The sequence below is a fragment of the Tympanuchus pallidicinctus genome, unplaced genomic scaffold (assembly GCF_026119805.1).
Source record: "Tympanuchus pallidicinctus isolate F22 unplaced genomic scaffold, pur_lepc_1.0 scaffold16, whole genome shotgun sequence".
In the NCBI taxonomy this organism is placed as follows: Eukaryota; Metazoa; Chordata; class Aves; order Galliformes; family Phasianidae; genus Tympanuchus; species Tympanuchus pallidicinctus.
In genome coordinates, this window is record NW_026294679.1 from 26339169 (window position 1) to 26351674 (window position 12506).

The window sequence follows — 12506 nt, forward strand, 5'->3', positions numbered from 1 at the left end:
AAAGCAGGTATATTTAGATCAGATATAAGGAAGAAATTCTTTATTGTATTGGTGGTGAGGTACTGAAACTGGTTGCCCAGAGAAATTATGGATACCCCATCCCTGGAAATGTTCAAGGCCAGGTTGGATGGTGCTTTGGGCAACCTGGTCTAGTGGGAGGCCTATGGGGTGGGGGGAGTTGGAACTAGATGATCTTTTAGGTCTTTTAGGTCTCTTCCAACCCAGACCATCCTGTGATTCTATGCTGAGTTTCTGGAGTACTCCAATGTTTCTTTTGCCTTTCTTCCTTTCCCTGATCTAGAAGGCCAGGAGAAGGCTTATCCACTCATAACAAATGATTCAAGCTACATGAAACTGAAAGGTCACTGTAAGTTTCTGTTACTCTCCTGGTGTGACTGGTATAAATCACATCTTCTAGCAAACTTTTGTTACAAGGTGAGATGGTAAGTTAGTGCTACTGGCATCTGTTGGGTAGAATATTTTATTGTGAAACCATTCTTGTTCTGGATGCTCAGTCAACTGCTCTTGACCTGGGAGCCTACAGTGTAGATAAGTGTGGTCATGAGGCTGAACAGATCTCAGCCTCAGGGATTCGTACATGCAGCTCTCCTTGATTTGAACTGGAGAAAGGCCAGAGTTTGTTCACTTTCATGTTCTGTAACTGAGAAAGATGAGTTCTCTTCTAGAGAAGCAGTAATTCCTTCCATTCTTCACAAATAGATGATGACTAAAGAAGGCCTGAGCTGAGTATAGATCTTCTTACATTTACTCGAAATGAATGTAGCTCATAACTCTTATTTTAGCACCAATCTGGAACACTACTGTGAACAGATTTACAAAGTCTGTGTGTTTCTTACCTTGACATTCTGGTATTTATACTCATTCTTGCACTGATACTTGGGAGTTTAATGAAGCAAATGCCTGAAAGGTGAGTAGGTTGATAGTTTCGTATACAAACCTCTTCCTTTTGTGTACTCCATAATTTTCTTTGAGTTCTAAAGTATGATTTTCTTCTTCTGATACTAAGGAGTGAGGCACTGGTGGGTTTTTTTGTTGTTTGTTTTTGTTTGTTTGTTTTTGTTTTTGTTTTTTTTCTTCTAGCATGTGTGTCATCAACAGTTATTAACTTTGTTCTAGTTACAGGGTCGTTTGTTGCTGAATTGAAAAAACTTACTGACTTCAACCATATGTTTTTAGACTAGACACTTAACAAAAACCTTTACTGCATTTATAAAATGAGCAGTTTTAATCTGAAAGTCATTGAGAGAAACCAATAAAGAACTTCCTTGATGTGATTTCTGGACTTACTCTGTGGAACTGTATCACATGTTTTCAGGTATTGGACATAAAGGCACTTGAAAGGATAAAGAATGTTAAATGTAGATGGTAATGAAAATATTATCAGTATTTATAGATCAGGCAATAATGTCAGTGTATTAATGTGATATGAATTATCTCTTTGATTTCATGGACAGTGCCGTGCTGTATATAGCTCACTGCAATAATGTCATCCTTGGTATACACAGTTTAACTTTTAGAATGTGTTAGTAATCTATTTGCCTTGAAATGCCTTATGAAAAGTATACTTATTATAGAACACATACAGTTGCTATCTGCCTAGTGCTATCTCTTATAGCAACTTAAGCTAAGAGAACACATTTGGAAAAAACCCTCTTCCAAGCAGAGAAATTTTTTTGTTATTGTTGCTTTTGAACTGTTGCTGGAAACATTCATCAACAGTTAGAGATGCAGTCTTTCAAGTGGACCTCCTTCACTCAAATTATATACAGATTGCCAGATTCTTCAAGCCTGTGGTCGTGTCAGGAGTGTGAGGAGAAAGATATTAGCCTTTCTTTTAATCACTAGATCTTTGGAATAGGTATCTTGTTCATTGAATTGCCTTCCTTGTCATCTGTCACCAAATAACATCTTTGTAGAACTGCAGTAAGTGGAAGGAGAGAAAATACTGGAAAGTATTTCTGCAATTGGAAATGGGCTTGGCATATTTTCACCTTTCTGGAAAATAAATGCTGGGTTTGGTTCTTTGCTTTGCAGTCCCATTTTTCATGCCATTGAGTACTGGAACTCAAGAATAGTTCCAGTACTATCTTACTTTCTTTTCCAAGGAAAGAATAAAGGTGAGCACTGAGTAAACTGTGAATTCTTTTTGGATCAGACTTCACGAGTTCTGTTCTGACACACATTTTGGTGTTACTTTTTCCTGGGGGACTGTATTCACAAATTCTCAGAACAAATTCTTCAACTACAACTTCACACAATTTAGTAAACATTTGAATAAATTTCATAACATTTTACTGAAGGAGGCAGAATACTTATTTCTTGAGTAACTGAGCTTAAATTAAATGCTCATAATAATTAAAATTATAGATTAAAATTAGTGGCTTGCCATTCTATTGCAGAAGTAGGTTGAATGAAAACCTCTATCAAAAATTAGAGCTTAAACACTGAATTGAGATACCGAATAATAGTGTGTCAGGTGTATAGTCTTCTATTCAGGATAGTACTGTGACCAACCAAGTGTTGCACCTTGCTTGTAGAAGCTCAGGAAACACTGTGATACTTGGGCAAACATTGTGCAGCCTCAGCTGTAGAAATGTTACCTCTTTTTGAACATGATATGCACAGTCTCTTGGTATATGGAAATCTGTCCAGTGTTTAAGGAGATTGATAGTGTGGGAGACAGCCACAGATGCTCTATTAGTATACCTGAATGCTGAAGCATGGGGCAGGATATAGCTACTGTTCCCTTTTGCACCTCTGAAATTGGTGTAATATGAATTAGACTGTCATCAAATTTAATTTAATTTAAATTTAATTTGTGAAGCCCAGTAAAACAGAAATGGCTCTACATTGGCAAAACTTATGCCACCTGTATTAAATGCATGAGCAGCAATCAGTATTTGTGAAGACAGTGCTTTCCCAGAAATATTCATGTAAAGCTTCTAGGTGAAATCTGACCAAATTCGGATTGGTACCTGCAAAAATGGTGACCTCTTCCCTTTGTAGTTCAGTTTTCCTGTTGACGATACCCCTCCACCTAGATTCCCCCCTAGGCAGCTGTAGTGAATGGATCTGACCACAGAGGGAATCTGGCCCACTGAATTCCTTCTCTTTCTGTGCAATTGAATGAAAAGTGTGTGTCTTTTGAAGAACAGAGACTGAAAGAAATATTAATGACTGCTGAGATGTCTACAGAAAAGGATAAAAAAATTACTACAGCAGGGAAGACAAAGGGGCTCTGTTAACTCTTTCTTGTAGGTTGTGTATGTTAATAGTAACGACTGAAGTTTTGTATTTTTGCAGGGAAACACACAAGGCTTTGAATTGTATTGTTTTAATTCCAGCTAACTGAATGAATTAACTGGAAAATCACACACAGTGCTTTGATTGTCTAAGTCTCTGTATGTGAGGCTTTGGGAACAGTCTGTTATTAGAAAAGAACAGCACTAACAAGAAATCAGCCAACATATAATTGCTGGGTTGAGGGACAGTTTGGGGAAAGCTGATATTTATTTATAAATTATTAAATAAAAAGCACATAATATGCAGGTCATCACTCACTGCCTCCAACTTCAGATATTACTCATCCGCCTAAGCTTCGTGTTCTACGGGGCACTGCTTCTTATAACCACTTCAGGACTTGAAACCACCCGCGCGTAGGAAAGGAGATGCCTGGACCTTTGTTACAATGGCAGTTTTGGCTATGAGACTGCACCAAAAGACATGACTTTTCAGTTCAAGGACAGGATTCTTGGCCATAGAGCTGCTTTATGTGTCTAAAATACACGCAAGCACTTGGGACTCTATTTAGGTAGCCTAAATACTGGTCGGTGTTTCCTACTGACAGCAGTCATCTGTCCAATACCCTAAATAAAATCTGAAATAAAGCTTAAGAACAGTTTTGGCATTCGTTTTAGCGGGATGTTCAAAAGCATTTCCTTCCCATCAGTTTGGGAAGGAATTATGCAGCTTCTGGTTGTCCCTTGTGCTTTTCTCTGCCAGCTTAGTGCTATATGACCTTAGAATCACAGCTGCTTTTGGAATGTACAGAGAGGAGGAAGGTGGTGGCTAGGCTCACCAAGAGGCTGGAATGTATTGCATCCTCAGTAGTTTTAGCTATCAAATACCTGTTCCTGCTTCTCAGGGGGATGGAACTGTGGTTCTTTCACTTGTGAGCTTTTCTGTAGGAGAAGAAAAAACTACTATTGTTGGTGTAGCTCTTCACAGCTATACAGTTTCCTCTCGTTTCCAGTCGAGCTAACAAATCAAAATTATTAGGGATTAGCTTTCTGAAGCTTTCTAGCTTTGTGGAAAGAGTATTCTCTTCTCCATCTTTCCTTTAGAAGTAGAAGAGGTGACTTCTGGGGACACACACAGCCCTTCTCCCTTGCCTGGCCACCCTCTCTAGGGGCAGCTGTAGGTGCTGGTAGCTGTGGTACTCACAGTCAGATGCACAGGGCACCCAATCCTCTCTGCTTCAGAGGTGCCTGTTGCAAAGCAGGTGTACTGACACCTAAGCAGTTCTTCACATGGCCATGCAACAAGTGGGTGGGCAAGGTTTGGGCCTCGCCATGAGCTGTGTGTCCTGCAGACCAGGAGGCCCTGCGGATGGACAGGTGCACCATTGCCTGGGTAGATGGCACTGCCGGACTCAGCTTTGGGCTCGCTGAGCTGCTATGTACAGGTGATGTTCATGCTGAATGAACAAATTGTATTGTTACACCATTCAAATAGCGTTCATGCAACTTTTAACTGGTAGAGACTTTATTTTATGATTTCATCTACAGTTAAAAACTTCTGTATCCACATCATTGGGCAGACTTTCTCTCTCTGTTTATTCCTGAGGAGCCCTGCAGAGTTACAGCGAGTCCAAGGTGAAGTGATGTGAAAATTCTATCGCTGATAATCGGCTACCTACCTAGTGGGTACAAGACCGTGTTGTGTCAGAAGGTGCTTGAGAGGTGGAACTAGGCAGAATTTGACTTTGCATAGCTCTTGATAAGAGCTGCTAAATACCTCTTTAACTGTTTTTTGAAATTTGAACATAATTTCCTCAAATTAGTTATTTTTCGACAAAAGAATGCAGCTGCATTTATGGAAGATCTTGACATTTACAGTGTAAAACAAGCATAGAGTTTACCCTCTGTATGCATGCTGCCTGCATAATTACCAACAGTTGTAACAAAAAAATACATGTTGTTATAAGAGCTTTCAACAGAAATTTAGAAAATACTGAAGCTATATGCAACAAAAGAAAAATTAAAAACAAGAGAGCTTGGAAAATGTGTACACTTAGGAAAAAAAATCATTTTAAATCCTGTTCTATTATTCTCTCTCTGATATTAAAATCTATATAAAGCACTACTGATTTCCTTCAGCTCAACATAAGATAATTCAGAATATCCACCCTGCTGACCCCAGCTTTGAAGGGAAAAATCTCAGCGGTCTTCATCTGTGTCTTACAGAAAGCCTCAGTACAACTGTTGCACGTACTGAAAAAGATGTTCCCACTCAGGAGCAATTCACCTTCCCCTCTTCTTCCATCAGGATAAGGAAAGTTACAGGATTAAATGATCCTTGATCATGAAAGCAATCGCACTGGAGACACAGAATGCGCGTCTGCTCAAATGCTGGTAAGGACACAGCGCTTAGAGATAACAGCACAGCTCTGCCAAGAAATGCTGTCCTACAGTGAGGTCTGTGATTAAGTTTACTGAAGGAAGGGATCTTATTTTTGCCTGCTGCAGACAGAGGGTGCATCTCAAAGCAGCATAAAGTTAAAGATAGACACGGTGTCTGGTTCAGATCACGACACAAGGAAAGATTCCGGTTAATTAGTATTTATTCTTAGTTTATAGTTACTCCGTTCGGCTTGAGCAAACAAGCAGGAGTTGGAGCCCCATAGAATTGCTTCTCCCAAGTGAGAGATGATCTCCGTGCTGCGACCGCACTCGGGATCGGACTGTCCCTGGGCTGGCACCGCTCCTGGGCTCCGTCAGCCAAAACGCCGCCCATCCCTGCACGGCCCCGCTGCCACTGCGTCACAGCGGCCACGCCGGTCCCCGCGCGGCCCCGACGTTCGTGGCTGCAGCCCTGGGCCGTCCCGGCTCCTCTCGGCCGCGCCGCCGCACGCCCGCATCCCGCTGGCACCGCCCGCTCTCGGTGTCTCCGCTGCGGGCGGCGAGCTTTCCCGCCGCTCCTTGGAGGCTCTCGGTTCCCCTTTTTCACCACCGCTTTCCGTAACGCCACCACGGCTTTTACCAGCAGCCACCAGACAGCCGCCGCGCGCCCGTTTATCTGACACAGAGCTATTTTTGCCGCGAGGTCTCCCCGGCGCTTCTGCGGGCGGGCGGGAGGCAGGGAGGCACCCGGCGGGCACGGGACCGGAGCCCCGCCTTCCTGCAGCTGCCGTTCTCATTTTTTTTACACGGATTTCTCCCTGTGGGCGCTCAGGAGCTGAAACGTTCCCGGCAAGGTCTCCTGCTTCTTTAGGCAGGGTGAAGCAGCCGTTTTACGGGCGCCACACTCCCCGTGCCTCCCCTCCAACGCCCGAGCAGAACCTTGCCGCACTCGGCGCCCCTCTCGCTCGCCACTCCCAGCACAGCTCCGCGGCGGACGGGCGCGCGGCCTCCCTCCTTGCAGCCATAGGGCGCCGCCTTTCCCGCTCTGCGATGCGATTGGTCAGCTCGGCCCGGCGGGCGGGCCGCGACTACCAACGGTTCCGCGAGGTGGGAGCCTCCCGGCTGGGGCGCGAGGTGCGCGTGGCGATGCTGCGCCTCAGGGCGGGCGCGGCTGGAGGTCACGCTGTGCGTGATCTGTGACTCTCCTCAGAGATCTTTTTTTGGGGAATGTCTGCTGTAAAACCTCGACGGGATTGGAATTCCTTTATCTTAAGGTGGCGTTGGTCATTCTCTTTCCTTACCTGTCTCGAGGAGTTTAGGTACACGGTTTAACTGTGCAAACACAGCTGTGTGTTGCCCTGAGCTGCGCTGCCCTTTGCAGGGATCGTGCTGAGGAACCGTTAATTTAAACAGAGCTGAAATACCCCCCGGGAACTGTGGTTTCCAGTGCAAGGTCACCTGCAGAGGGGAAAAGGGCTTCTAAGCTTGGACATAAGCAGAATTTGTGGTCTTTCTGCCTCCAAAGGGCTGAGGGTAGTCTCTTGGGGGGCGAGGGAGGTTGGGGGAAATGAGAACATTTACTGAGGGCATTTTAGCAGTAGGCTTGTAGGGGAGGTGAGTTGGGGCTGTTTTGTTACTGTGTTAATGGTGCATTTTGCAGAGTGGTGCTTCCAGGGCTGCGCCAACCAGCCTGAGCCAGGAGCAGCTGCAGGGCAGCTCTGCCTTAGCTGTGCGTGCAGTTCCTGTGCGGGAGCTGGAGTGGATGAGGTGCTGCTTTTAGCACATGGGAGTCTGAAAGTAAAACCAAAGCACACGTACTACTAAAAGCATCTGCTCCAGAGCTGCTCCTTCATAAAGCAACCTGTGAAAAAGAGAAGCTGGAGTATGTTTTGTTCCTCACTAAATTATGGGAGTTTTGTTTTTCTACGTCTTAGTGAGCTGACAGTAAAGGCCTATTGAAATAGCTAAATCAGAATTGGATCAGGTGTTTTCCATGTCATACTGAGTATCGGCAGCAAAGCATTTGGCTCCAACAGTGCAGTTCCTTGAGATTTTGCATTTTGCACATGTGGACATGTAGTCTCTGTACCGACTTTGGTCTGACCACAGGCTGTGGGTACAGTATCCTTATGCTACCCTTACATATGCAAATATATGGGCTTAAGGATCGTTAAAATGATTTGAAGCTTTCTTTCCCCTTTTTCTGCTCCCTTCCCTCAGTTATTAATGAAAGTGTGTAAATATTCAGTAAATGCTTATGAGTCTTTTTTTGTTGTTTTGTTTTAGATTTTTTTTTTTTTTTTTCCTTTTGCTTCCAGAAAAAGTTAACAGCACTTGCTACCCATGTGGTGGAAACGTCTGGATGACTATGAATCCACAGCAAACTCTGAGCTGTATGGCTGCTGCAGGTAAACTCAGAGATTAATGATATTGATGATGTGGAAAGCACAAAGCTGAGCAGGAGCTTTCTGCTTGTGTTAACTGCTTGATGGTACTTCGAGTTCTGTACTGTATTCGGGTACAATCTTTTTCATTATCTAAGAGTTCTGCAGGTTCACTGGACGGAATTGGCTTTGTTTTGGAAGTGTGATGAGATGGGGCTGGCAGATGTGGTAGAGGGGATTGGGCAGACCTGCCACCCTGGGAAGTACGGGAGACGGATTATGGTTGTGAGATACTGGAGTCAAGATTCCAGTGTGTCTTCGTTTCTCCTGTGTTTTTGGGAAGGTGAAACTTGAAGTCCAGAACCTCAAGCCCAGGAGCTTTTATAACTAATTCCTGCTGTTTTCTGTTCTGGAATGATGGTGATCTTCCTTCAGCCTTTGCATTGTCTGAGAGCTCCGAGTACAAATATGTTCCAGGGCTGAAAGCGGATATAGTTGTCAGTGTTAATGTACAAACTTATAGCTGGTTTTCAGAGGAAGCCTTTCTTTTAAGATGAAGTGTATACTGCATGCTTCTTGGAGCTGTCTTCTAAGACTTTCTACAGGTTCATGAAGGCTATATTGAATGTTGGTGAGTAGATAACAAAGAGGATGTGATTGAGCTCACATTTTGAATTAGCTCTTCCACCACATGGATTAAAGTCCACTGCCCTCCTTCTAACTGATGGATTCAACCATAGATTTACATTGCAGGATTGCTAACGCATTTTGTAAAGTCCATGAGCTTTTAGCAATGCTCTACACAGAGTGCAAATGTCGAAGTAGGTGTATTTCTTGAGGTAACACTTCATGCTGCACTGCTAGCTTCTGAACTTGTATCATTACTAGCAGAGCAAGCATATGCTTGGAAAGATACTTTTTTCCTGAAATGCTGCTGGTGGTTTTGCTTGAATTTGCCTTGCGATACATGCTTGCTTCTATTATGCATCTTGTATAAGGAAAATGTTCTCTGATAATCAAAAGCTAGCAGAACACAGGAATATCACACTGTCCTGCTGTCTGCCTATCAGAGTCGTTCCAAAATGGCTGGTTTTGTCAAAGCAAGAGAAATTTACTTCTGCATGTGGCAAAGTCCTGATATGGGGGGTATCTCTGAAATGTCTGCTTGTGGCACTTAATTGTAAGTACACAATTATCTGTGACTGTCCTTTCCCCATTGTTTAGTTTGACTTTTCTGCCATCTCGGTGGGAGGTCTCATTTTTATGTGCATTTTGTGTACTTAGGAATTGAATGTAACTTATCTGTTTATGCGTTTTGCAGCATTCATTAAGATGACTCTTTCCCACTGCACTGAATGCTTTCCCACTGAATGTGAATGATGCATACAGTGCTGGGCCATGTATATTATTTTTCACCAGAAATACATTTTCTGTCATGCAAGTGACCAATTGTAGAGAAAAAAAAACTTGGGAATTGTTGCAAGTTAGGCATATTCATGACAGACAAGTGGAATGAATACGTGCACTGAGATGTTTTACTTTCTATAGCTCTTCTTATCACTGGACAGCTAAAATTCAGGCTGTCAGCATTAGCACCATGTTTCCCTGTTGGCTCTTCAAATTCCAAGTATGTTTGGTGAATTGCTGAGCTGAGTGCATTGGGGTGAGTGTGCATGGTGCTGGTGTTGCGATCTGTGATGTCTAAAATAGCTTCTAGACCTGCATGCTTGGTGCTTCTAGAAAATCCTCTCCATTTAAGGAGTAGTGAGGCTGTAATGAGCTTGGAGTGGAAGTTCTTCACCACGGCTCTTCAGATACATGAGGCTACTGATGTGGGGATTGTTGCTACAAGTAGCAGTCTTTTCAGCACCTGGGCCTGTGCTGTTTGGAGGAGGTAGAAGAGAGGAGCTGGTGCACCAGCCATTCACAGCAAGCAGTGTAGTCTATTGCCCTTGGACGTGCTGGATACATCAACCAGGAGAAGGCAGGTGTCTCATTTGAAGCATGCTGCTTTACCAAGCATCCTGCACTGTATGGTTCTGTGCTCACTGAGAAGTTGGAGAAATACCCAGCCATGCAGTTTCCCTTTCCTTATTTCTGGGGCAACGATGGACGGGCAATTCCTATAAAGCTGCTTATGTGCTTTTGTAATTGGGGTCCAGGCTGCATACGGAGACAAAAGAGCCAAATGTAAACTCCAGCCATCCTGGGGCTTCTGTGTTTCTTTCTGTGGGGCTTCCAGTCCATTAAACTCCCTTGGATGCCATGCTTTTACACTCGGAGCTTGTGTTGCTCAGAGAGAAGTGTCTGAACAGTTGTTCTGTAGACTTATGTAGGGCAGTGCATGTTAGATGCACCTCCCTCTCCCCAAGTCAAGTCACATCTCCAAATTCGTTCAGTTCAGAGCCATTTGCCTCAGTAGATCCTTAGCCATCTTGTCTGATGTGCAGCTCCTATACCTACCACAGGAACAGCTCATGGTTTCTGATGGATTTTCTTCACCTAAATCATAGCAATTAGAGAAGCGGTAGTTAAGGAAAACAGCTGAAGAACAACAGAGCTACACAACAAGCTGCAGGAGCATTGCTGCTGTAGTGCTGGGTGTCCAGGCAGGATGCCCACAGTGCTGCAGCTGTTTTCCCACCTTACCTTAACTCCCCGAACAAGGGTGGAGAAGAAACAAGAAGAGCAAGACATTTCCGTGGCGATTGCAACATGCTGCGATAGGCTGATTCCCTCTCCCTGCCCTGTGACAAGCACGGTATGGGCCACAAAGGGCTGCAATCTTTACTGGGGCTTTTGGGGCTTTTTTTTCCCCTATGAATTCCGTCTTTGCAGTAACTTCTCCTTGCTGAAGAGAGGGGCACTGACTAATTAACAGCTGTTCAGTTCACTGTTGATAATTATCTAACTTGGAATACAGTTCTCCTAAAACTCCAAGCAGACACTTTCTAATGCCTGGATGATATGGGCTCTGGTGTGTGAAACCAGCCCACGCTGTCCTGAGAAGATGAATCCTACTTTTTGCAAATGGCTGCAGTAGATGATTCCTGTAGGCATTATAGTCATCCTGCATAGTAGTCACCAGTGTATCACAGGCAACGATAGCACCGACTGATAGACTCGCTCATGGTTTTAAGTCAGAATAAAAAACAGGTTGGTAGGTACCTGTTTCACTACTCTCAATATGGTTATCTTGCACTCAATGGTGGTTGTTTTCTTCTCAGTCTGAAATCACATTAACATTAGTCATGTAAAGGCCATGGTGTTTTGAAATAAATATTTATCAACGTATCCTATTGTGGTTTAGTTTTAGTCTCCTGATGTGGTTGACTGGTGTCTCATATGACCATGACATTTGTAAATAGAGCAAAGAGGGTGTGTCGTTGCCCTTTATTTTACTGTCTTCTTGGTAACTGTCGGATTATGATATTCCCAATGTCAGACCTTCATGTGAGATTGTAACACTGCAGACAGGAGAGTAAGTTGAGTCCTTGCAGTTGCCAGCTTTTCCAATTGCTCTTAGCCCCGTTTCCTGAAGAGTGATTCAGGCACAGAAGTGCAGTGAGCCAGTGCCATTTCATGTGCCTGTGCAGCTGGCGCTGCAGAAGAGCACTGGTCCCGCAAATGTCCTTTGGCATTATGAGTCCCAGGCAGATGCTGCAGGTGCCCTCGGGTGGCTAAGTTGAGTCGAGTGATTTGTTCAGGCAGCTGCCCCTTTCCCTAGGTTTCTTCACCTGTTTCCTACAGGTGAAATACCTCCAGGGTGCGATCATCTGCTGACACCTATCAAGAACTCCTTGTACCTCGCCCAAAGCAGGCACGACTCAATCCTCTTAGTTACACTGTAGCTACTGTATCACTCATTGCAAGCTCAGTAATTTGGGCAGTCTTCAGGAAAAACATTTTTTTTCCCCTTGACACCACTTGGGAAAACTTCCTCACGTGTATGGGAAAAACACATCTTGCCAGCAGATAGGAAAAAACCTTAGTTAAAACAGTGTAATAAATTAGCCTTTTTGTACATAATTGAAGGTAATATATGAGAGTTATACATGTAGATTCAAGGCTGCTGGAGCTGTCATACATAAGGTCATGGAGGAGCTTGGAGGTGTGTGGGCTGCCATGTGGCTGGCTGTGGTGTGCTGAGGGAGGTCGTGAGATCCATGAAAGCTGCTTGGGCCCTTGTATCATGTCTCTTGTTTCTGATGATGAAACACACAAAACGTCTCTCCGTGTGCATTATGGTACTTGCTCTGTACTATAGTGTTTTTTTTTCATAGAGATTTCTGTAGCCATGGTTCACAAGGAAAGTAATTTGTGATTGTGGGGAAGTTCTCCTCCACTGGAGGCGATTTTTGAGAGTGAGCAGGCAGATTTCATGCCTGGATGGCAGGCTGAGGCAACAGTGACAGCAATGTTCATACAGTCGCTTCCACACTGTGCAGTGCTCAGTGTGTGCAGTTCTGCCAGGCCTGCC

General features: G+C 44.0%; 1 protein-coding gene across 5 annotated transcripts in view; it reads left to right on the forward strand.

Annotated features, from left to right (window-relative positions):
• The window catches only part of RTKN2 (rhotekin 2), a 186058-nt gene that overhangs the window by 57875 nt on the left and 115677 nt on the right, over positions 1–12506 (forward strand). For 4 of the 5 annotated variants that reach the window (XM_052676625.1, XM_052676627.1, XM_052676626.1 and 1 more), the window contains 2 exons: positions 5569–5654; positions 7961–8050. The gene's annotated coding sequence lies outside the window, so the exon portion shown is untranslated. Of the gene's footprint in view, positions 1–5568; positions 5655–7940; positions 8051–12506 lie in introns of those variants that run through there. The other variant, XM_052676630.1, reaches the window with a different exon arrangement.